Source organism: Schistocerca gregaria, chromosome 6 (genome assembly GCF_023897955.1).
Source record: "Schistocerca gregaria isolate iqSchGreg1 chromosome 6, iqSchGreg1.2, whole genome shotgun sequence".
Lineage (NCBI taxonomy): Eukaryota > Metazoa > Arthropoda > Insecta > Orthoptera > Acrididae > Schistocerca > Schistocerca gregaria.
Window position 1 is genome coordinate 30,251,021 of NC_064925.1, and position 22,048 is coordinate 30,273,068.

A 22,048-nucleotide genomic window follows, 5' to 3' on the forward strand; every position below is an offset into this window, starting at 1 on the left:
TGTGACCCCCCTTTCAATTTAAGACGTTAAAAACAGACGGAATTTGCATTCGTAATACCAGAGCATCGAAACTACTTGGAACTCTTGTGTATATGAACGTGTCCGCGCCTTTGTACTCTGGTCCCTTCAGCGCTACAAACCAACCAAGCATCGTGTCCGTGCACATCAGAGCCTCAAGGAATGGAGAAGAGCGCAGTTTGGTCTCGGATGGGGGCGTAGCTCAGTTGGTAGAGCGTTCGCTTTGCATGTGAAAGGTCCCGGGTTCAAGCCCCGGCGCCTCCATGTTTTGTGGTCAGTGGATGCCAAGTGTTGATCGCGGCGAACCTAAAAGCACGCAAGATGTTGCAAAGCCAGCGTCACAGACTTGTATGATGCATACTGACGTAAGGAGAGCAAGATGTATGTGTGGGGACCGGCTGTCATCGAGTGCAGGTCTGTCTTAGGTATGACGGCTTAACGTCATTGAAGTCTAGAGAGTGGACAACACGTTCGTCTTACTCAGAGCGGTGTCCGAATTCTATTTTCGACGTGATGCGTGCCACTTCCATTGTGGCCAACTACGATTCAATACAGAATGCACGAAACCTGAAAGACACCCTCACAGATACATAGAGAGTAGTGTTTGTCTGCGGAATAATGGGAGTGCAAGCGTCTGTGACATTGATATTGCTGTATGTAGCACAATTTATCATGGAGGGGGCGTAGCTCAGATGGTAGAGCGCTCGCTTAGCATGCGAGAGGTACTGGGATCGATACCCAGCGCCTCCAGAATTTTTAACACACCTACATGCGCACCTTGCCATGCAAGTGGAGTAATTCACAGCCAGCAGATGTGTCTAGGCAGATACAAGAGAACGATTAGCATCCACAATTGGCAAGCGTGCTGTTATTCGTGCGCAGGAAGCACCCTCCTCCAACTCCTACACTTAATTTACAAACAGTACAAGTGTTCCCATAAGATTCTTAAGCCTACGTCGGAAAGATCTGCCTTACGCCGGGTTCACGTAAATCCCACTGCACATTCCTATTCTTTGCGTGCAGTCGGCTGCTACTGGTGTTGCTAGTTGTGACTTCTGATAACAGATGCCGTAGCAATCAATTCATGGAGTGATTTGTATGTTTTGCGATAGTCTGTCTCTGACAAGCAAGCACAGGTGACATAGGTGCGAACGCAGGAAGCTTGCAGCCCCTCGCTGCCTGCAGACACCGAGCAGCCACACTAGGAGGGCGGCCTAAGCCGTAGGCGAAATGTGCTCATTCGCTTTGGGGCGACGTCGAACTATAAATGAGGCTGTCACTAGCGTGAGCGTCGTGTAAAGTCGTAAAAGTCGGCTGCATGGGCGAGTGCCATGTTTGGGGAGCGTTTCGTAGTTTGCGCAGTGCAATGGAGACGTGGAAACTTGTTGTGGCCCAGTGTTTTGCAGTTGGACGACAAGAGTGGTACACAGTAGCAAAGAGCGAGGCACTGAGTTTGCATGAACAGTGGAGTGCAGAATGGGGCTCGAGATGTGCTTGTTACCTCAGGTGCTGTGTGATTGTCGACAAGGAGTGAAAACGGAGCAATTTGTGACCCCCCTTTCAATTTAAGACGTTAAAAACAGACGGAATTTGCATTCGTAATACCAGAGCATCGAAACTACTTGGAACTCTTGTGTATATGAACGTGTCCGCGCCTTTGTACTCTGGTCCCTTCAGCGCTACAAACCAACCAAGCATCGTGTCCGTGCACATCAGAGCCTCAAGGAATGGAGAATAGCGCAGTTTGGTCGCGGATGGGGGCGTAGCTCAGTTGGTAGAGCGTTCGCTTTGCATGTGAAAGGTCCCGGGTTGAAGCCCCGGCGCCTCCATGTTTTGTGGTCAGTGGATGCCAAGTGTTGATCGCGGCGAACCTAAAAGCACGCAAGATGTTGCAAAGCCAGCGTCACAGACTTGTATGATGCATACTGACGTAAGGAGAGCAAGATGTATGTGTGGGGACCGGCTGTCATCGAGTGCAGGTCTGTCTTAGGTATCACGGCTTAACGTCATTGAAGTCTAGAGAGTGGACAACACGTTCGTCTTACTCAGAGCGGTGTCCGAATTCTATTTTCGTCGTGATGCGTGCCACTTCCATTGTGGCCAACTACGATTCAATACAGAATGCACGAAACCTGAAAGACACCCTCACAGATACATAGAGAGTAGTGTTTGTCTGCGGAATAATGGGAGTGCAAGCGTCTGTGACATTGATATTGCTGTATGTAGCACAATTTATCATGGAGGGGGCGTAGCTCAGATGGCAGAGCGCTCGCTTAGCATGCGAGAGGTACTGGGATCGATACCCAGCGCCTCCAGAATTTTTAACACACCTACATGCGCACCTTGCCATGCAAGTGGAGTAATTCACAGCCAGCAGATGTGTCTAGGCAGATACAAGAGAACGATTAGCATCCACAATTGGCAAGCGTGCTGTTATTCGTGCGCAGGAAGCACCCTCCTCCAACTCCTACACTTAATTTACAAACAGTACAAGTGTTCCCATAAGATTCTTAAGCCTACGTCGGAAAGATCTGCCTTACGCCGGGTTCACGTAAATCCCACTGCACATTCCTATTCTTTGCGTGCAGTCGGCTGCTACTGGTGTTGCTAGTTGTGACTTCTGATAACAGATGCCGTAGCAATCAATTCATGGAGTGATTTGTATGTTTTGCGATAGTCTGTCTCTGACAAGCAAGCACAGGTGACATAGGTGCGAACGCAGGAAGCTTGCAGCCCCTCGCTGCCTGCAGACACCGAGCAGCCACACTAGGAGGGCGGCCTAAGCCGTAGGCGAAATGTGCTCATTCGCTTTGGGGCGACGTCGAACTATAAATGAGGCTGTCACTAGCGTGAGCGTCGTGTAAAGTCGTAAAAGTCGGCTGCATGGGCGAGTGCCATGTTTGGGGAGCGTTTCGTAGTTTGCGCAGTGCAATGGAGACGTGGAAACTTGTTGTGGCCCAGTGTTTTGCAGTTGGACGACAAGAGTGGTACACAGTAGCAAAGAGCGAGGCACTGAGTTTGCATGAACAGTGGAGTGCAGAATGGGGCTCGAGATGTGCTTGTTACCTCAGGTGCTGTGTGATTGTCGACAAGGAGTGAAAACGGAGCAATTTGTGACCCCCCTTTCAATTTAAGACGTTAAAAACAGACGGAATTTGCATTCGTAATACCAGAGCATCGAAACTACTTGGAACTCTTGTGTATATGAACGTGTCCGCGCCTTTGTACTCTGGTCCCTTCAGCGCTACAAACCAACCAAGCATCGTGTCCGTGCACATCAGAGCCTCAAGGAATGGAGAATAGCGCAGTTTGGTCGCGGATGGGGGCGTAGCTCAGTTGGTAGAGCGTTCGCTTTGCATGTGAAAGGTCCCGGGTTGAAGCCCCGGCGCCTCCATGTTTTGTGGTCAGTGGATGCCAAGTGTTGATCGCGGCGAACCTAAAAGCACGCAAGATGTTGCAAAGCCAGCGTCACAGACTTGTATGATGCATACTGACGTAAGGAGAGCAAGATGTATGTGTGGGGACCGGCTGTCATCGAGTGCAGGTCTGTCTTAGGTATCACGGCTTAACGTCATTGAAGTCTAGAGAGTGGACAACACGTTCGTCTTACTCAGAGCGGTGCCCGAATTCTATTTTCGACGTGATGCGTGCCACTTCCATTGTGGCCAACTACGATTCAATACAGAATGCACGAAACCTGAAAGACACCCTCACAGATACATAGAGAGTAGTGTTTGTCTGCGGAATAATGGGAGTGCAAGCGTCTGTGACATTGATATTGCTGTATGTAGCACAATTTATCATGGAGGGGGCGTAGCTCAGATGGTAGAGCGCTCGCTTAGCATGCGAGAGGTACTGGGATCGATACCCAGCGCCTCCAGAATTTTTAACACACCTACATGCGCACCTTGCCATGCAAGTGGAGTAATTCACAGCCAGCAGATGTGTCTAGGCAGATACAAGAGAACGATTAGCATCCACAATTGGCAAGCGTGCTGTTATTCGTGCGCAGGAAGCACCCTCCTCCAACTCCTACACTTAATTTACAAACAGTACAAGTGTTCCCATAAGATTCTTAAGCCTACGTCGGAAAGATCTGCCTTACGCCGGGTTCACGTAAATCCCACTGCACATTCCTATTCTTTGCGTGCAGTCGGCTGCTACTGGTGTTGCTAGTTGTGACTTCTGATAACAGATGCCGTAGCAATCAATTCATGGAGTGATTTGTATGTTTTGCGATAGTCTGTCTCTGACAAGCAAGCACAGGTGACATAGGTGCGAACGCAGGAAGCTTGCAGCCCCTCGCTGCCTGCAGACACCGAGCAGCCACACTAGGAGGGCGGCCTAAGCCGTAGGCGAAATGTGCTCATTCGCTTTGGGGCGACGTCGAACTATAAATGAGGCTGTCACTAGCGTGAGCGTCGTGTAAAGTCGTAAAAGTCGGCTGCATGGGCGAGTGCCATGTTTGGGGAGCGTTTCGTAGTTTGCGCAGTGCAATGGAGACGTGGAAACTTGTTGTGGCCCAGTGTTTTGCAGTTGGACGACAAGAGAGGTACACAGTAGCAAAGAGCGAGGCACTGAGTTTGCATGAACAGTGGAGTGCAGAATGGGGCTCGAGATGTGCTTGTTACCTCAGGTGCTGTGTGATTGTCGACAAGGAGTGAAAACGGAGCAATTTGTGACCCCCCTTTCAATTTAAGACGTTAAAAACAGACGGAATTTGCATTCGTAATACCAGAGCATCGAAACTACTTGGAACTCTTGTGTATATGAACGTGTCCGCGCCTTTGTACTCTGGTCCCTTCAGCGCTACAAACCAACCAAGCATCGTGTCCGTGCACATCAGAGCCTCAAGGAATGGAGAAGAGCGCAGTTTGGTCTCGGATGGGGGCGTAGCTCAGTTGGTAGAGCGTTCGCTTTGCATGTGAAAGGTCCCGGGTTCAAGCCCCGGCGCCTCCATGTTTTGTGGTCAGTGGATGCCAAGTGTTGATCGCGGCGAACCTAAAAGCACGCAAGATGTTGCAAAGCCAGCGTCACAGACTTGTATGATGCATACTGACGTAAGGAGAGCAAGATGTATGTGTGGGGACCGGCTGTCATCGAGTGCAGGTCTGTCTTAGGTATCACGGCTTAACGTCATTGAAGTCTAGAGAGTGGACAACACGTTCGTCTTACTCAGAGCGGTGTCCGAATTCTATTTTCGACGTGATGCGTGCCACTTCCATTGTGGCCAACTACGATTCAATACAGAATGCACGAAACCTGAAAGACACCCTCACAGATACATAGAGAGTAGTGTTTGTCTGCGGAATAATGGGAGTGCAAGCGTCTGTGACATTGATATTGCTGTATGTAGCACAATTTATCATGGAGGGGGCGTAGCTCAGATGGTAGAGCGCTCGCTTAGCATGCGAGAGGTACTGGGATCGATACCCAGCGCCTCCAGAATTTTTAACACACCTACATGCGCACCTTGCCATGCAAGTGGAGTAATTCACAGCCAGCAGATGTGTCTAGGCAGATACAAGAGAACGATTAGCATCCACAATTGGCAAGCGTGCTGTTATTCGTGCGCAGGAAGCACCCTCCTCCAACTCCTACACTTAATTTACAAACAGTACAAGTGTTCCCATAAGATTCTTAAGCCTACGTCGGAAAGATCTGCCTTACGCCGGGTTCACGTAAATCCCACTGCACATTCCTATTCTTTGCGTGCAGTCGGCTGCTACTGGTGTTGCTAGTTGTGACTTCTGATAACAGATGCCGTAGCAATCAATTCATGGAGTGATTTGTATGTTTTGCGATAGTCTGTCTCTGACAAGCAAGCACAGGTGACATAGGTGCGAACGCAGGAAGCTTGCAGCCCCTCGCTGCCTGCAGACACCGAGCAGCCACACTAGGAGGGCGGCCTAAGCCGTAGGCGAAATGTGCTCATTCGCTTTGGGGCGACGTCGAACTATAAATGAGGCTGTCAGTAGCGTGAGCGTCGTGTAAAGTCGTAAAAGTCGGCTGCATGGGCGAGTGCCATGTTTGGGGAGCGTTTCGTAGTTTGCGCAGTGCAATGGAGACGTGGAAACTTGTTGTGGCCCAGTGTTTTGCAGTTGGACGACAAGAGTGGTACACAGTAGCAAAGAGCGAGGCACTGAGTTTGCATGAACAGTGGAGTGCAGAATGGGGCTCGAGATGTGCTTGTTACCTCAGGTGCTGTGTGATTGTCGACAAGGAGTGAAAACGGAGCAATTTGTGACCCCCCTTTCAATTTAAGACGTTAAAAACAGACGGAATTTGCATTCGTAATACCAGAGCATCGAAACTACTTGGAACTCTTGTGTATATGAACGTGTCCGCGCCTTTGTACTCTGGTCCCTTCAGCGCTACAAACCAACCAAGCATCGTGTCCGTGCACATCAGAGCCTCAAGGAATGGAGAATAGCGCAGTTTGGTCGCGGATGGGGGCGTAGCTCAGTTGGTAGAGCGTTCGCTTTGCATGTGAAAGGTCCCGGGTTGAAGCCCCGGCGCCTCCATGTTTTGTGGTCAGTGGATGCCAAGTGTTGATCGCGGCGAACCTAAAAGCACGCAAGATGTTGCAAAGCCAGCGTCACAGACTTGTATGATGCATACTGACGTAAGGAGAGCAAGATGTATGTGTGGGGACCGGCTGTCATCGAGTGCAGGTCTGTCTTAGGTATCACGGCTTAACGTCATTGAAGTCTAGAGAGTGGACAACACGTTCGTCTTACTCAGAGCGGTGTCCGAATTCTATTTTCGTCGTGATGCGTGCCACTTCCATTGTGGCCAACTACGATTCAATACAGAATGCACGAAACCTGAAAGACACCCTCACAGATACATAGAGAGTAGTGTTTGTCTGCGGAATAATGGGAGTGCAAGCGTCTGTGACATTGATATTGCTGTATGTAGCACAATTTATCATGGAGGGGGCGTAGCTCAGATGGCAGAGCGCTCGCTTAGCATGCGAGAGGTACTGGGATCGATACCCAGCGCCTCCAGAATTTTTAACACACCTACATGCGCACCTTGCCATGCAAGTGGAGTAATTCACAGCCAGCAGATGTGTCTAGGCAGATACAAGAGAACGATTAGCATCCACAATTGGCAAGCGTGCTGTTATTCGTGCGCAGGAAGCACCCTCCTCCAACTCCTACACTTAATTTACAAACAGTACAAGTGTTCCCATAAGATTCTTAAGCCTACGTCGGAAAGATCTGCCTTACGCCGGGTTCACGTAAATCCCACTGCACATTCCTATTCTTTGCGTGCAGTCGGCTGCTACTGGTGTTGCTAGTTGTGACTTCTGATAACAGATGCCGTAGCAATCAATTCATGGAGTGATTTGTATGTTTTGCGATAGTCTGTCTCTGACAAGCAAGCACAGGTGACATAGGTGCGAACGCAGGAAGCTTGCAGCCCCTCGCTGCCTGCAGACACCGAGCAGCCACACTAGGAGGGCGGCCTAAGCCGTAGGCGAAATGTGCTCATTCGCTTTGGGGCGACGTCGAACTATAAATGAGGCTGTCACTAGCGTGAGCGTCGTGTAAAGTCGTAAAAGTCGGCTGCATGGGCGAGTGCCATGTTTGGGGAGCGTTTCGTAGTTTGCGCAGTGCAATGGAGACGTGGAAACTTGTTGTGGCCCAGTGTTTTGCAGTTGGACGACAAGAGTGGTACACAGTAGCAAAGAGCGAGGCACTGAGTTTGCATGAACAGTGGAGTGCAGAATGGGGCTCGAGATGTGCTTGTTACCTCAGGTGCTGTGTGATTGTCGACAAGGAGTGAAAACGGAGCAATTTGTGACCCCCCTTTCAATTTAAGACGTTAAAAACAGACGGAATTTGCATTCGTAATACCAGAGCATCGAAACTACTTGGAACTCTTGTGTATATGAACGTGTCCGCGCCTTTGTACTCTGGTCCCTTCAGCGCTACAAACCAACCAAGCATCGTGTCCGTGCACATCAGAGCCTCAAGGAATGGAGAATAGCGCAGTTTGGTCGCGGATGGGGGCGTAGCTCAGTTGGTAGAGCGTTCGCTTTGCATGTGAAAGGTCCCGGGTTCAAGCCCCGGCGCCTCCATGTTTTGTGGTCAGTGGATGCCAAGTGTTGATCGCGGCGAACCTAAAAGCACGCAAGATGTTGCAAATCCAGCGTCACAGACTTGTATGATGCATACTGACGTAAGGAGAGCAAGATGTATGTGTGGGGACCGGCTGTCATCGAGTGCAGGTCTGTCTTAGGTATCACGGCTTAACGTCATTGAAGTCTAGAGAGTGGACAACACGTTCGTCTTACTCAGAGCGGTGTCCGAATTCTATTTTCGACGTGATGCGTGCCACTTCCATTGTGGCCAACTACGATTCAATACAGAATGCACGAAACCTGAAAGACACCCTCACAGATACATAGAGAGTAGTGTTTGTCTGCGGAATAATGGGAGTGCAAGCGTCTGTGACATTGATATTGCTGTATGTAGCACAATTTATCATGGAGGGGGCGTAGCTCAGATGGCAGAGCGCTCGCTTAGCATGCGAGAGGTACTGGGATCGATACCCAGCGCCTCCAGAATTTTTAACACACCTACATGCGCACCTTGCCATGCAAGTGGAGTAATTCACAGCCAGCAGATGTGTCTAGGCAGATACAAGAGAACGATTAGCATCCACAATTGGCAAGCGTGCTGTTATTCGTGCGCAGGAAGCACCCACCTCCAACTCCTACACTTAATTTACAAACAGTACAAGTGTTCCCATAAGATTCTTAAGCCTACGTCGGAAAGATCTGCCTTACGCCGGGTTCACGTAAATCCCACTGCACATTCCTATTCTTTGTGTGCAGTCGGCTGCTACTGGTGTTGCTAGTTGTGACTTCTGATAACAGATGCCGTAGCAATCAATTCATGGAGTGATTTGTATGTTTTGCGATAGTCTGTCTCTGACAAGCAAGCACAGGTGACATAGGTGCGAACGCAGGAAGCTTGCAGCCCCTCGCTGCCTGCAGACACCCAGCAGCCACACTAGGAGGGCGGCCTAAGCCGTAGGCGAAATGTGCTCATTCGCTTTGGGGCGACGTCGAACTATAAATGAGGCTGTCAGTAGCGTGAGCGTCGTGTAAAGTCGTAAAAGTCGGCTGCATGGGCGAGTGCCATGTTTGGGGAGCGTTTCGTAGTTTGCGCAGTGCAATGGAGACGTGGAAACTTGTTGTGGCCCAGTGTTTTGCAGTTGGACGACAAGAGTGGTACACAGTAGCAAAGAGCGAGGCACTGAGTTTGCATGAACAGTGGAGTGCAGAATGGGGCTCGAGATGTGCTTGTTACCTCAGGTGCTGTGTGATTGTCGACAAGGAGTGAAAACGGAGCAATTTGTGACCCCCCTTTCAATTTAAGACGTTAAAAACAGACGGAATTTGCATTCGTAATACCAGAGCATCGAAACTACTTGGAACTCTTGTGTATATGAACGTGTCCGCGCCTTTGTACTCTGGTCCCTTCAGCGCTACAAACCAACCAAGCATCGTGTCCGTGCACATCAGAGCCTCAAGGAATGGAGAATAGCGCAGTTTGGTCGCGGATGGGGGCGTAGCTCAGTTGGTAGAGCGTTCGCTTTGCATGTGAAAGGTCCCGGGTTCAAGCCCCGGCGCCTCCATGTTTTGTGGTCAGTGGATGCCAAGTGTTGATCGCGGCGAACCTAAAAGCACGCAAGATGTTGCAAAGCCAGCGTCACAGACTTGTATGATGCATACTGACGTAAGGAGAGCAAGATGTATGTGTGGGGACCGGCTGTCATCGAGTGCAGGTCTGTCTTAGGTATCACGGCTTAACGTCATTGAAGTCTAGAGAGTGGACAACACGTTCGTCTTACTCAGAGCGGTGTCCGAATTCTATTTTCGACGTGATGCGTGCCACTTCCATTGTGGCCAACTACGATTCAATACAGAATGCACGAAACCTGAAAGACACCCTCACAGATACATAGAGAGTAGTGTTTGTCTGCGGAATAATGGGAGTGCAAGCGTCTGTGACATTGATATTGCTGTATGTAGCACAATTTATCATGGAGGGGGCGTAGCTCAGATGGCAGAGCGCTCGCTTAGCATGCGAGAGGTAGTGGGATCGATACCCAGCGCCTCCAGAATTTTTAACACACCTACATGCGCACCTTGCCATGCAAGTGGAGTAATTCACAGCCAGCAGATGTGTCTAGGCAGATACAAGAGAACGATTAGCATCCACAATTGGCAAGCGTGCTGTTATTCGTGCGCAGGAAGCACCCACCTCCAACTCCTACACTTAATTTACAAACAGTACAAGTGTTCCCATAAGATTCTTAAGCCTACGTCGGAAAGATCTGCCTTACGCCGGGTTCACGTAAATCCCACTGCACATTCCTATTCTTTGCGTGCAGTCGGCTGCTACTGGTGTTGCTAGTTGTGACTTCTGATAACAGATGCCGTAGCAATCAATTCATGGAGTGATTTGTATGTTTTGCGATAGTCTGTCTCTGACAAGCAAGCACAGGTGACATAGGTGCGAACGCAGGAAGCTTGCAGCCCCTCGCTGCCTGCAGACACCGAGCAGCCACACTAGGAGGGCGGCCTAAGCCGTAGGCGAAATGTGCTCATTCGCTTTGGGGCGACGTCGAACTATAAATGAGGCTGTCACTAGCGTGAGCGTCGTGTAAAGTCGTAAAAGTCGGCTGCATGGGCGAGTGCCATGTTTGGGGAGCGTTTCGTAGTTTGCGCAGTGCAATGGAGACGTGGAAACTTGTTGTGGCCCAGTGTTTTGCAGTTGGACGACAAGAGTGGTACACAGTAGCAAAGAGCGAGGCACTGAGTTTGCATGAACAGTGGAGTGCAGAATGGGGCTCGAGATGTGCTTGTTACCTCAGGTGCTGTGTGATTGTCGACAAGGAGTGAAAACGGAGCAATTTGTGACCCCCCTTTCAATTTAAGACGTTAAAAACAGACGGAATTTGCATTCGTAATACCAGAGCATCGAAACTACTTGGAACTCTTGTGTATATGAACGTGTCCGCGCCTTTGTACTCTGGTCCCTTCAGCGCTACAAACCAACCAAGCATCGTGTCCGTGCACATCAGAGCCTCAAGGAATGGAGAATAGCGCAGTTTGGTCGCGGATGGGGGCGTAGCTCAGTTGGTAGAGCGTTCGCTTTGCATGTGAAAGGTCCCGGGTTCAAGCCCCGGCGCCTCCATGTTTTGTGGTCAGTGGATGCCAAGTGTTGATCGCGGCGAACCTAAAAGCACGCAAGATGTTGCAAAGCCAGCGTCACAGACTTGTATGATGCATACTGACGTAAGGAGAGCAAGATGTATGTGTGGGGACCGGCTGTCATCGAGTGCAGGTCTGTCTTAGGTATCACGGCTTAACGTCATTGAAGTCTAGAGAGTGGACAACACGTTCGTCTTACTCAGAGCGGTGTCCGAATTCTATTTTCGACGTGATGCGTGCCACTTCCATTGTGGCCAACTACGATTCAATACAGAATGCACGAAACCTGAAAGACACCCTCACAGATACATAGAGAGTAGTGTTTGTCTGCGGAATAATGGGAGTGCAAGCGTCTGTGACATTGATATTGCTGTATGTAGCACAATTTATCATGGAGGGGGCGTAGCTCAGATGGTAGAGCGCTCGCTTAGCATGCGAGAGGTACTGGGATCGATACCCAGCGCCTCCAGAATTTTTAACACACCTACATGCGCACCTTGCCATGCAAGTGGAGTAATTCACAGCCAGCAGATGTGTCTAGGCAGATACAAGAGAACGATTAGCATCCACAATTGGCAAGCGTGCTGTTATTCGTGCGCAGGAAGCACCCTCCTCCAACTCCTACACTTAATTTACAAACAGTACAAGTGTTCCCATAAGATTCTTAAGCCTACGTCGGAAAGTTCACGTAAATCCCACTGCACATTCCTATTCTTTGCGTGCAGTCGGCTGCTACTGGTGTTGCTAGTTGTGACTTCTGATAACAGATGCCGTAGCAATCAATTCATGGAGTGATTTGTATGTTTTGCGATAGTCTGTCTCTGACAAGCAAGCACAGGTGACATAGGTGCGAACGCAGGAAGCTTGCAGCCCCTCGCTGCCTGCAGACACCGAGCAGCCACACTAGGAGGGCGGCCTAAGCCGTAGGCGAAATGTGCTCATTCGCTTTGGGGCGACGTCGAACTATAAATGAGGCTGTCACTAGCGTGAGCGTCGTGTAAAGTCGTAAAAGTCGGCTGCATGGGCGAGTGCCATGTTTGGGGAGCGTTTCGTAGTTTGCGCAGTGCAATGGAGACGTGGAAACTTGTTGTGGCCCAGTGTTTTGCAGTTGGACGACAAGAGTGGTACACAGTAGCAAAGAGCGAGGCACTGAGTTTGCATGAACAGTGGAGTGCAGAATGGGGCTCGAGATGTGCTTGTTACCTCAGGTGCTGTGTGATTGTCGACAAGGAGTGAAAACGGAGCAATTTGTGACCCCCCTTTCAATTTAAGACGTTAAAAACAGACGGAATTTGCATTCGTAATACCAGAGCATCGAAACTACTTGGAACTCTTGTGTATATGAACGTGTCCGCGCCTTTGTACTCTGGTCCCTTCAGCGCTACAAACCAACCAAGCATCGTGTCCGTGCACATCAGAGCCTCAAGGAATGGAGAATAGCGCAGTTTGGTCGCGGATGGGGGCGTAGCTCAGTTGGTAGAGCGTTCGCTTTGCATGTGAAAGGTCCCGGGTTCAAGCCCCGGCGCCTCCATGTTTTGTGGTCAGTGGATGCCAAGTGTTGATCGCGGCGAACCTAAAAGCACGCAAGATGTTGCAAAGCCAGCGTCACAGACTTGTATGATGCATACTGACGTAAGGAGAGCAAGATGTATGTGTGGGGACCGGCTGTCATCGAGTGCAGGTCTGTCTTAGGTATCACGGCTTAACGTCATTGAAGTCTAGAGAGTGGACAACACGTTCGTCTTACTCAGAGCGGTGTCCGAATTCTATTTTCGACGTGATGCGTGCCACTTCCATTGTGGCCAACTACGATTCAATACAGAATGCACGAAACCTGAAAGACACCCTCACAGATACATAGAGAGTAGTGTTTGTCTGCGGAATAATGGGAGTGCAAGCGTCTGTGACATTGATATTGCTGTATGTAGCACAATTTATCATGGAGGGGGCGTAGCTCAGATGGTAGAGCGCTCGCTTAGCATGCGAGAGGTACTGGGATCGATACCCAGCGCCTCCAGAATTTTTAACACACCTACATGCGCACCTTGCCATGCAAGTGGAGTAATTCACAGCCAGCAGATGTGTCTAGGCAGATACAAGAGAACGATTAGCATCCACAATTGGCAAGCGTGCTGTTATTCGTGCGCAGGAAGCACCCTCCTCCAACTCCTACACTTAATTTACAAACAGTACAAGTGTTCCCATAAGATTCTTAAGCCTACGTCGGAAAGATCTGCCTTACGCCGGGTTCACGTAAATCCCACTGCACATTCCTATTCTTTACGTGCAGTCTGCTGCTACTGGTGTTGCTAGTTGTGACTTCTGATAACAGATGCCGTAGCAATCAATTCATGGAGTGATTTGTATGTTTTGCGATAGTCTGTCTCTGACAAGCAAGCACAGGTGACATAGGTGCGAACGCAGGAAGCTTGCAGCCCCTCGCTGCCTGCAGACACCGAGCAGCCACACTAGGAGGGCGGCCTAAGCCGTAGGCGAAATGTGCTCATTCGCTTTGGGGCGACGTCGAACTATAAATGAGGCTGTCACTAGCGTGAGCGTCGTGTAAAGTCGTAAAAGTCGGCTGCATGGGCGAGTGCCATGTTTGGGGAGCGTTTCGTAGTTTGCGCAGTGCAATGGAGACGTGGAAACTTGTTGTGGCCCAGTGTTTTGCAGTTGGACGACAAGAGTGGTACACAGTAGCAAAGAGCGAGGCACTGAGTTTGCATGAACAGTGGAGTGCAGAATGGGGCTCGAGATGTGCTTGTTACCTCAGGTGCTGTGTGATTGTCGACAAGGAGTGAAAACGGAGCAATTTGTGACCCCCCTTTCAATTTAAGACGTTAAAAACAGACGGAATTTGCATTCGTAATACCAGAGCATCGAAACTACTTGGAACTCTTGTGTATATGAACGTGTCCGCGCCTTTGTACTCTGGTCCCTTCAGCGCTACAAACCAACCAAGCATCGTGTCCGTGCACATCAGAGCCTCAAGGAATGGAGAATAGCGCAGTTTGGTCGCGGATGGGGGCGTAGCTCAGTTGGTAGAGCGTTCGCTTTGCATGTGAAAGGTCCCGGGTTGAAGCCCCGGCGCCTCCGTGTTTTGTGGTCAGTGGATGCCAAGTGTTGATCGCGGCGAACCTAAAAGCACGCAAGATGTTGCAAAGCCAGCGTCACAGACTTGTATGATGCATACTGACGTAAGGAGAGCAAGATGTATGTGTGGGGACCGGCTGTCATCGAGTGCAGGTCTGTCTTAGGTATCACGGCTTAACGTCATTGAAGTCTAGAGAGTGGACAACACGTTCGTCTTACTCAGAGCGGTGTCCGAATTCTATTTTCGACGTGATGCGTGCCACTTCCATTGTGGCCAACTACGTTTCAATACAGAATGCACGAAACCTGAAAGACACCCTCACAGATACATAGAGAGTAGTGTTTGTCTGCGGAATAATGGGAGTGCAAGCGTCTGTGACATTGATATTGCTGTATGTAGCACAATTTATCATGGAGGGGGCGTAGCTCAGATGGTAGAGCGCTCGCTTAGCATGCGAGAGGTACTGGGATCGATACCCAGCGCTTCCAGAATTTTTAACACACCTACATGCGCACCTTGCCATGCAAGTGGAGTAATTCACAGCCAGCAGATGTGTCTAGGCAGATACAAGAGAACGATTAGCATCCACAATTGGCAAGCGTGCTGTTATTCGTGCGCAGGAAGCACCCTCCTCCAACTCCTACACTTAATTTACAAACAGTACAAGTGTTCCCATAAGATTCTTAAGCCTACGTCGGAAAGATCTGCCTTACGCCGGGTTCACGTAAATCCCACTGCACATTCCTATTCTTTGCGTGCAGTCTGCTGCTACTGGTGTTGCTAGTTGTGACTTCTGATAACAGATGCCGTAGCAATCAATTCATGGAGTGATTTGTATGTTTTGCGATAGTCTGTCTCTGACAAGCAAGCACAGGTGACATAGGTGCGAACGCAGGAAGCTTGCAGCCCCTCGCTGCCTGCAGACACCGAGCAGCCACACTAGGAGGGCGGCCTAAGCCGTAGGCGAAATGTGCTCATTCGCTTTGGGGCGACGTCGAACTATAAATGAGGCTGTCAGTAGCGTGAGCGTCGTGTAAAGTCGTAAAAGTCGGCTGCATGGGCGAGTGCCATGTTTGGGGAGCGTTTCGTAGTTTGCGCAGTGCAATGGAGACGTGGAAACTTGTTGTGGCCCAGTGTTTTGCAGTTGGACGACAAGAGTGGTACACAGTAGCAAAGAGCGAGGCACTGAGTTTGCATGAACAGTGGAGTGCAGAATGGGGCTCGAGATGTGCTTGTTACCTCAGGTGCTGTGTGATTGTCGACAAGGAGTGAAAACGGAGCAATTTGTGACCCCCCTTTCAATTTAAGACGTTAAAAACAGACGGAATTTGCATTCGTAATACCAGAGCATCGAAACTACTTGGAACTCTTGTGTATATGAACGTGTCCGCGCCTTTGTACTCTGGTCCCTTCAGCGCTACAAACCAACCAAGCATCGTGTCCGTGCACATCAGAGCCTCAAGGAATGGAGAATAGCGCAGTTTGGTCGCGGATGGGGGCGTAGCTCAGTTGGTAGAGCGTTCGCTTTGCATGTGAAAGGTCCCGGGTTCAAACCCCGGCGCCTCCATGTTTTGTGGTCAGTGGATGCCAAGTGTTGATCGCGGCGAACCTAAAAGCACGCAAGATGTTGCAAAGCCAGCGTCACAGACTTGTATGATGCATACTGACGTAAGGAGAGCAAGATGTATGTGTGGGGACCGGCTGTCATCGAGTGCAGGTCTGTCTTAGGTATCACGGCTTAACGTCATTGAAGTCTAGAGAGTGGACAACACGTTCGTCTTACTCAGAGCGGTGTCCGAATTCTATTTTCGACGTGATGCGTGCCACTTCCATTGTGGCCAACTACGATTCAATACAGAATGCACGAAACCTGAAAGACACCCTCACAGATACATAGAGAGTAGTGTTTGTCTGCGGAATAATGGGAGTGCAAGCGTCTGTGACATTGATATTGCTGTATGTAGCACAATTTATCATGGAGGGGGCGTAGCTCAGATGGTAGAGCGCTCGCTTAGCATGCGAGAGGTACTGGGATCGATACCCAGCGCCTCCAGAATTTTTAACACACCTACATGCGCACCTTGCCATGCAAGTGGAGTAATTCACAGCCAGCAGATGTGTCTAGGCAGATACAAGAGAACGATTAGCATCCACAATTGGCAAGCGTGCTGTTATTCGTGCGCAGGAAGCACCCTCCTCCAACTCCTACACTTAATTTACAAACAGTACAAGTGTTCCCATAAGATTCTTAAGCCTACGTCGGAAAGTTCACGTAAATCCCACTGCACATTCCTATTCTTTGCGTGCAGTCGGCTGCTACTGGTGTTGCTAGTTGTGACTTCTGATAACAGATGCCGTAGCAATCAATTCATGGAGTGATTTGTATGTTTTGCGATAGTCTGTCTCTGACAAGCAAGCACAGGTGACATAGGTGCGAACGCAGGAAGCTTGCAGCCCCTCGCTGCCTGCAGACACCGAGCAGCCACACTAGGAGGGCGGCCTAAGCCGTAGGCGAAATGTGCTCATTCGCTTTGGGGCGACGTCGAACTATAAATGAGGCTGTCACTAGCGTGAGCGTCGTGTAAAGTCGTAAAAGTCGGCTGCATGGGCGAGTGCCATGTTTGGGGAGCGTTTCGTAGTTTGCGCAGTGCAATGGAGACGTGGAAACTTGTTGTGGCCCAGTGTTTTGCAGTTGGACGACAAGAGTGGTACACAGTAGCAAAGAGCGAGGCACTGAGTTTGCATGAACAGTGGAGTGCAGAATGGGGCTCGAGATGTGCTTGTTACCTCAGGTGCTGTGTGATTGTCGACAAGGAGTGAAAACGGAGCAATTTGTGACCCCCCTTTCAATTTAAGACGTTAAAAACAGACGGAATTTGCATTCGTAATACCAGAGCATCGAAACTACTTGGAACTCTTGTGTATATGAACGTGTCCGCGCCTTTGTACTCTGGTCCCTTCAGCGCTACAAACCAACCAAGCATCGTGTCCGTGCACATCAGAGCCTCAAGGAATGGAGAATAGCGCAGTTTGGTCGCGGATGGGGGCGTAGCTCAGTTGGTAGAGCGTTCGCTTTGCATGTGAAAGGTCCCGGGTTGAAGCCCCGGCGCCTCCGTGTTTTGTGGTCAGTGGATGCCAAGTGTTGATCGCGGCGAACCTAAAAGCACGCAAGATGTTGCAAAGCCAGCGTCACAGACTTGTATGATGCATACTGACGTAAGGAGAGCAAGATGTATGTGTGGGGACCGGCTGTCATCGAGTGCAGGTCTGTCTTAGGTATCACGGCTTAACGTCATTGAAGTCTAGAGAGTGGACAACACGTTCGTCTTACTCAGAGCGGTGTCCGAATTCTATTTTCGACGTGATGCGTGCCACTTCCATTGTGGCCAACTACGATTCAATACAGAATGCACGAAACCTGAAAGACACCCTCACAGATACATAGAGAGTAGTGTTTGTCTGCGGAATAATGGGAGTGCAAGCGTCTGTGACATTGATATTGCTGTATGTAGCACAATTTATCATGGAGGGGGCGTAGCTCAGATGGTAGAGCGCTCGCTTAGCATGCGAGAGGTACTGGGATCGATACCCAGCGCCTCCAGAATTTTTAACACACCTACATGCGTACCTTGCCATGCAAGTGGAGTAATTCACAGCCAGCAGATGTGTCTAGGCAGATACAAGAGAACGATTAGCATCCACAATTGGCAAGCGTGCTGTTATTCGTGCGCAGGAAGCACCCTCCTCCAACTCCTACACTTAATTTACAAACAGTACAAGTGTTCCCATAAGATTCTTAAGCCTACGTCGGAAAGATCTGCCTTACGCCGGGTTCACGTAAATCCCACTGCACATTCCTATTCTTTGCGTGCAGTCGGCTGCTACTGGTGTTGCTAGTTGTGACTTCTGATAACAGATGCCGTAGCAATCAATTCATGGAGTGATTTGTATGTTTTGCGATAGTCTGTCTCTGACAAGCAAGCACAGGTGACATAGGTGCGAACGCAGGAAGCTTGCAGCCCCTCGCTGCCTGCAGACACCGAGCAGCCACACTAGGAGGGCGGCCTAAGCCGTAGGCGAAATGTGCTCATTCGCTTTGGGGCGACGTCGAACTATAAATGAGGCTGTCACTAGCGTGAGCGTCGTGTAAAGTCGTAAAAGTCGGCTGCATGGGCGAGTGCCATGTTTGGGGAGCGTTTCGTAGTTTGCGCAGTGCAATGGAGACGTGGAAACTTGTTGTGGCCCAGTGTTTTGCAGTTGGACGACAAGAGTGGTACACAGTAGCAAAGAGCGAGGCACTGAGTTTGCATGAACAGTGGAGTGCAGAATGGGGCTCGAGATGTGCTTGTTACCTCAGGTGCTGTGTGATTGTCGACAAGGAGTGAAAACGGAGCAATTTGTGACCCCCCTTTCAATTTAAGACGTTAAAAACAGACGGAATTTGCATTCGTAATACCAGAGCATCGAAACTACTTGGAACTCTTGTGTATATGAACGTGTCCGCGCCTTTGTACTCTGGTCCCTTCAGCGCTACAAACCAACCAAGCATCGTGTCCGTGCACATCAGAGCCTCAAGGAATGGAGAATAGCGCAGTTTGGTCGCGGATGGGGGCGTAGCTCAGTTGGTAGAGCGTTCGCTTTGCATGTGAAAGGTCCCGGGTTGAAGCCCCGGCGCCTCCATGTTTTGTGGTCAGTGGATGCCAAGTGTTGATCGCGGCGAACCTAAAAGCACGCAAGATGTTGCAAAGCCAGCGTCACAGACTTGTATGATGCATACTGACGTAAGGAGAGCAAGATGTATGTGTGGGGACCGGCTGTCATCGAGTGCAGGTCTGTCTTAGGTATCACGGCTTAACGTCATTGAAGTCTAGAGAGTGGACAACACGTTCGTCTTACTCAGAGCGGTGTCCGAATTCTATTTTCGACGTGATGCGTGCCACTTCCATTGTGGCCAACTACGATTCAATACAGAATGCACGAAACCTGAAAGACACCCTCACAGATACATAGAGAGTAGTGTTTGTCTGCGGAATAATGGGAGTGCAAGCGTCTGTGACATTGATATTGCTGTATGTAGCACAATTTATCATGGAGGGGGCGTAGCTCAGATGGTAGAGCGCTCGCTTAGCATGCGAGAGGTACTGGGATCGATACCCAGCGCCTCCAGAATTTTTAACACACCTACATGCGCACCTTGCCATGCAAGTGGAGTAATTCACAGCCAGCAGATGTGTCTAGGCAGATACAAGAGAACGATTAGCATCCACAATTGGCAAGCGTGCTGTTATTCGTGCGCAGGAAGCACCCTCCTCCAACTCCTACACTTAATTTACAAACAGTACAAGTGTTCCCATAAGATTCTTAAGCCTACGTCGGAAAGATCTGCCTTACGCCAGGTTCACGTAAATCCCACTGCACATTCCTATTCTTTGCGTGCAGTCGGCTGCTACTGGTGTTGCTAGTTGTGACTTCTGATAACAGATGCTGTAGCAATCAATTCATGGAGTGATTTGTATGTTTTGCGATAGTCTGTCTCTGACAAGCAAGCACAGGTGACATAGGTGCGAACGCAGGAAGCTTGCAGCCCCTCGCTGCCTGCAGACACCGAGCAGCCACACTAGGAGGGCGGCCTAAGCCGTAGGCGAAATGTGCTCATTCGCTTTGGGGCGACGTCGAACTATAAATGAGGCTGTCACTAGCGTGAGCGTCGTGTAAAGTCGTAAAAGTCGGCTGCATGGGCGAGTGCCATGTTTGGGGAGCGTTTCGTAGTTTGCGCAGTGCAATGGAGACGTGGAAACTTGTTGTGGCCCAGTGTTTTGCAGTTGGACGACAAGAGTGGTACACAGTAGCAAAGAGCGAGGCACTGAGTTTGCATGAACAGTGGAGTGCAGAATGGGGCTCGAGATGTGCTTGTTACCTCAGGTGCTGTGTGATTGTCGACAAGGAGTGAAAACGGAGCAATTTGTGACCCCCCTTTCAATTTAAGACGTTAAAAACAGACGGAATTTGCATTCGTAATACCAGAGCATCGAAACTACTTGGAACTCTTGTGTATATGAACGTGTCCGCGCCTTTGTACTCTGGTCCCTTCAGCGCTACAAACCAACCAAGCATCGTGTCCGTGCACATCAGAGCCTCAAGGAATGGAGAATAGCGCAGTTTGGTCGCGGATGGGGGCGTAGCTCAGTTGGTAGAGCGTTCGCTTTGCATGTGAAAGGTCCCGGGTTCAAGCCCCGGCGCCTCCATGTTTTGTGGTCAGTGGATGCCAAGTGTTGATCGCGGCGAACCTAAAAGCACGCAAGATGTTGCAAAGCCAGCGTCACAGACTTGTATGATGCATACTGACGTAAGGAGAGCAAGATGTATGTGTGGGGACCGGCTGTCATCGAGTGCAGGTCTGTCTTAGGTATCACGGCTTAACGTCATTGAAGTCTAGAGAGTGGACAACACGTTCGTCTTACTCAGAGCGGTGTCCGAATTCTATTTTCGACGTGATGCGTGCCACTTCCATTGTGGCCAACTACGATTCAATACAGAATGCACGAAACCTGAAAGACACCCTCACAGATACATAGAGAGTAGTGTTTGTCTGCGGAATAATGGGAGTGCAAGCGTCTGTGACATTGATATTGCTGTATGTAGCACAATTTATCATGGAGGGGGCGTAGCTCAGATGGTAGAGCGCTCGCTTAGCATGCGAGAGGTACTGGGATCGATACCCAGCGCCTCCAGAATTTTTAACACACCTACATGCGCACCTTGCCATGCAAGTGGAGTAATTCACAGCCAGCAGATGTGTCTAGGCAGATACAAGAGAACGATTAGCATCCACAATTGGCAAGCGTGCTGTTATTCGTGCGCAGGAAGCACCCTCCTCCAACTCCTACACTTAATTTACAAACAGTACAAGTGTTCCCATAAGATTCTTAAGCCTACGTCGGAAAGATCTGCCTTACGCCGGGTTCACGTAAATCCCACTGCACATTCCTATTCTTTGCGTGCAGTCGGCTGCTACTGGTGTTGCTAGTTGTGACTTCTGATAACAGATGCCGTAGCAATCAATTCATGGAGTGATTTGTATGTTTTGCGATAGTCTGTCTCTGACAAGCAAGCACAGGTGACATAGGTGCGAACGCAGGAAGCTTGCAGCCCCTCGCTGCCTGCAGACACCGAGCAGCCACACTAGGAGGGCGGCCTAAGCCGTAGGCGAAATGTGCTCATTCGCTTTGGGGCGACGTCGAACTATAAATGAGGCTGTCACTAGCGTGAGCGTCGTGTAAAGTCGTAAAAGTCGGCTGCATGGGCGAGTGCCATGTTTGGGGAGCGTTTCGTAGTTTGCGCAGTGCAATGGAGACGTGGAAACTTGTTGTGGCCCAGTGTTTTGCAGTTGGACGACAAGAGTGGTACACAGTAGCAAAGAGCGAGGCACTGAGTTTGCATGAACAGTGGAGTGCAGAATGGGGCTCGAGATGTGCTTGTTACCTCAGGTGCTGTGTGATTGTCGACAAGGAGTGAAAACGGAGCAATTTGTGACCCCCTTTCAATTTAAGACGTTAAAAACAGACGGAATTTGCATTCGTAATACCAGAGCATCGAAACTACTTGGAACTCTTGTGTATATGAACGTGTCCGCGCCTTTGTACTCTGGTCCCTTCAGCGCTACAAACCAACCAAGCATCGTGTCCGTGCACATCAGAGCC

The 22,048-nt window shown here is 49.9% G+C and overlaps 27 non-coding genes across 27 annotated transcripts; all 27 read left to right on the forward strand.

Moving 5' to 3' along the window:
• The first annotated feature begins 209 nt into the window (after positions 1-209).
• On the forward strand, positions 210-282 carry Trnaa-ugc (transfer RNA alanine (anticodon UGC)). Its single transcript has one exon. It is a non-coding gene; the product is annotated as a tRNA-Ala (tRNA).
• Positions 283-695: 413 nt separating this feature from the next.
• On the forward strand, positions 696-768 carry Trnaa-agc (transfer RNA alanine (anticodon AGC)). Its single transcript has one exon. It is a non-coding gene; the product is annotated as a tRNA-Ala (tRNA).
• Positions 769-1,774: 1,006 nt separating this feature from the next.
• On the forward strand, positions 1,775-1,847 carry Trnaa-ugc (transfer RNA alanine (anticodon UGC)). The gene has a single exon. It is a non-coding gene; the product is annotated as a tRNA-Ala (tRNA).
• A 413-nt stretch (positions 1,848-2,260) lies between these two features.
• On the forward strand, positions 2,261-2,333 carry Trnaa-agc (transfer RNA alanine (anticodon AGC)). Its single transcript has one exon. It is a non-coding gene; the product is annotated as a tRNA-Ala (tRNA).
• A 1,006-nt stretch (positions 2,334-3,339) lies between these two features.
• Trnaa-ugc (transfer RNA alanine (anticodon UGC)) lies at positions 3,340-3,412 on the forward strand. The gene has a single exon. It is a non-coding gene; the product is annotated as a tRNA-Ala (tRNA).
• Positions 3,413-3,825: 413 nt separating this feature from the next.
• Positions 3,826-3,898, forward strand: Trnaa-agc (transfer RNA alanine (anticodon AGC)). The gene has a single exon. It is a non-coding gene; the product is annotated as a tRNA-Ala (tRNA).
• A 1,006-nt stretch (positions 3,899-4,904) lies between these two features.
• On the forward strand, positions 4,905-4,977 carry Trnaa-ugc (transfer RNA alanine (anticodon UGC)). The gene has a single exon. It is a non-coding gene; the product is annotated as a tRNA-Ala (tRNA).
• A 413-nt stretch (positions 4,978-5,390) lies between these two features.
• On the forward strand, positions 5,391-5,463 carry Trnaa-agc (transfer RNA alanine (anticodon AGC)). Its single transcript has one exon. It is a non-coding gene; the product is annotated as a tRNA-Ala (tRNA).
• Positions 5,464-6,469: 1,006 nt separating this feature from the next.
• On the forward strand, positions 6,470-6,542 carry Trnaa-ugc (transfer RNA alanine (anticodon UGC)). Its single transcript has one exon. It is a non-coding gene; the product is annotated as a tRNA-Ala (tRNA).
• Positions 6,543-6,955: 413 nt separating this feature from the next.
• Trnaa-agc (transfer RNA alanine (anticodon AGC)) lies at positions 6,956-7,028 on the forward strand. Its single transcript has one exon. It is a non-coding gene; the product is annotated as a tRNA-Ala (tRNA).
• A 1,006-nt stretch (positions 7,029-8,034) lies between these two features.
• Positions 8,035-8,107, forward strand: Trnaa-ugc (transfer RNA alanine (anticodon UGC)). Its single transcript has one exon. It is a non-coding gene; the product is annotated as a tRNA-Ala (tRNA).
• Positions 8,108-8,520: 413 nt separating this feature from the next.
• On the forward strand, positions 8,521-8,593 carry Trnaa-agc (transfer RNA alanine (anticodon AGC)). Its single transcript has one exon. It is a non-coding gene; the product is annotated as a tRNA-Ala (tRNA).
• A 1,006-nt stretch (positions 8,594-9,599) lies between these two features.
• Trnaa-ugc (transfer RNA alanine (anticodon UGC)) lies at positions 9,600-9,672 on the forward strand. The gene has a single exon. It is a non-coding gene; the product is annotated as a tRNA-Ala (tRNA).
• Positions 9,673-11,164: 1,492 nt separating this feature from the next.
• Trnaa-ugc (transfer RNA alanine (anticodon UGC)) lies at positions 11,165-11,237 on the forward strand. Its single transcript has one exon. It is a non-coding gene; the product is annotated as a tRNA-Ala (tRNA).
• A 413-nt stretch (positions 11,238-11,650) lies between these two features.
• Trnaa-agc (transfer RNA alanine (anticodon AGC)) lies at positions 11,651-11,723 on the forward strand. The gene has a single exon. It is a non-coding gene; the product is annotated as a tRNA-Ala (tRNA).
• A 989-nt stretch (positions 11,724-12,712) lies between these two features.
• Positions 12,713-12,785, forward strand: Trnaa-ugc (transfer RNA alanine (anticodon UGC)). Its single transcript has one exon. It is a non-coding gene; the product is annotated as a tRNA-Ala (tRNA).
• A 413-nt stretch (positions 12,786-13,198) lies between these two features.
• On the forward strand, positions 13,199-13,271 carry Trnaa-agc (transfer RNA alanine (anticodon AGC)). The gene has a single exon. It is a non-coding gene; the product is annotated as a tRNA-Ala (tRNA).
• A 1,006-nt stretch (positions 13,272-14,277) lies between these two features.
• Trnaa-ugc (transfer RNA alanine (anticodon UGC)) lies at positions 14,278-14,350 on the forward strand. The gene has a single exon. It is a non-coding gene; the product is annotated as a tRNA-Ala (tRNA).
• Positions 14,351-14,763: 413 nt separating this feature from the next.
• Trnaa-agc (transfer RNA alanine (anticodon AGC)) lies at positions 14,764-14,836 on the forward strand. The gene has a single exon. It is a non-coding gene; the product is annotated as a tRNA-Ala (tRNA).
• Positions 14,837-15,842: 1,006 nt separating this feature from the next.
• Positions 15,843-15,915, forward strand: Trnaa-ugc (transfer RNA alanine (anticodon UGC)). The gene has a single exon. It is a non-coding gene; the product is annotated as a tRNA-Ala (tRNA).
• Positions 15,916-16,328: 413 nt separating this feature from the next.
• On the forward strand, positions 16,329-16,401 carry Trnaa-agc (transfer RNA alanine (anticodon AGC)). The gene has a single exon. It is a non-coding gene; the product is annotated as a tRNA-Ala (tRNA).
• Positions 16,402-17,390: 989 nt separating this feature from the next.
• Positions 17,391-17,463, forward strand: Trnaa-ugc (transfer RNA alanine (anticodon UGC)). The gene has a single exon. It is a non-coding gene; the product is annotated as a tRNA-Ala (tRNA).
• Positions 17,464-17,876: 413 nt separating this feature from the next.
• Trnaa-agc (transfer RNA alanine (anticodon AGC)) lies at positions 17,877-17,949 on the forward strand. The gene has a single exon. It is a non-coding gene; the product is annotated as a tRNA-Ala (tRNA).
• Positions 17,950-18,955: 1,006 nt separating this feature from the next.
• Trnaa-ugc (transfer RNA alanine (anticodon UGC)) lies at positions 18,956-19,028 on the forward strand. Its single transcript has one exon. It is a non-coding gene; the product is annotated as a tRNA-Ala (tRNA).
• A 413-nt stretch (positions 19,029-19,441) lies between these two features.
• On the forward strand, positions 19,442-19,514 carry Trnaa-agc (transfer RNA alanine (anticodon AGC)). Its single transcript has one exon. It is a non-coding gene; the product is annotated as a tRNA-Ala (tRNA).
• Positions 19,515-20,520: 1,006 nt separating this feature from the next.
• Trnaa-ugc (transfer RNA alanine (anticodon UGC)) lies at positions 20,521-20,593 on the forward strand. Its single transcript has one exon. It is a non-coding gene; the product is annotated as a tRNA-Ala (tRNA).
• Positions 20,594-21,006: 413 nt separating this feature from the next.
• Trnaa-agc (transfer RNA alanine (anticodon AGC)) lies at positions 21,007-21,079 on the forward strand. Its single transcript has one exon. It is a non-coding gene; the product is annotated as a tRNA-Ala (tRNA).
• The last annotated feature ends 969 nt before the right edge of the window (positions 21,080-22,048 follow it).